This window comes from Corvus brachyrhynchos, unplaced genomic scaffold (assembly GCF_000691975.1).
Source record: "Corvus brachyrhynchos isolate BGI_N302 unplaced genomic scaffold, ASM69197v1 scaffold60, whole genome shotgun sequence".
NCBI classification, from domain to species: domain Eukaryota; kingdom Metazoa; phylum Chordata; class Aves; order Passeriformes; family Corvidae; genus Corvus; species Corvus brachyrhynchos.
The window spans coordinates 5943244-5943896 of record NW_008236767.1 but is presented as its reverse complement, the minus strand read 5'-3'; positions in this window follow the sequence as shown (position 1 = coordinate 5943896).

Sequence of the window (653 nt, the reverse complement as noted above, 5' to 3'; positions counted from 1 at the left end):
CCGCCCTCGCGGGAGCGGCCAGGCAGCCCCCGGCTGTGCCTGCCTGCCCCGGCGCTTCTGCAGAGGCTGCTCGGTCTCGCTATAAATAATAGGGGCTCTGACGCAGAGGCTTCAGCAAGGAGCAGCATCTTCCTTGGCAACTCCCGGGAGCCCCGAGGGCAGCGTGTGTGTGAGTGAGCTGCTCTGCCCGCGGTCGGGACCGAGGGAGGGCCGGAGCGGCTCTGCAGGGGCTGGTGCCGGCGTCGGGGCGGTTTCTCGGGGCGTCCCGGTGGGGAACCCTTCCCGGGAGTGACCAGGATCCCGTCCGTCCCGCTCCGCGGTGCGTCTCTTCTCCCCGTGTGGTGCCGGCTTTTGCGGGCAGGGAGGGATAAAGTGTTTGGGGACGAACACTTTGACCAGACGGGATCTTCCGGGCGCTTCATCCTCCGGGTCCGCTCCTGTTCCGAACGCAGGTGTGTTGTCTTGCAGCTGCCTGCTTAGTTTAAGCTCCCGGTTACCTGGCAAGGGCAATCACCCCGGCTCCAAAAAACGTGAGTTTAGCGGAGTTGGTTTGAGCCCTTTCACGCCACCTTTTTCTGCTCCGAGCCTGGGGGAGGCAGTGCCGGGGGTGGGAGCGGGAGGGGGCGGCTGGCGGCTGGGCGCCCCCCCTTCGT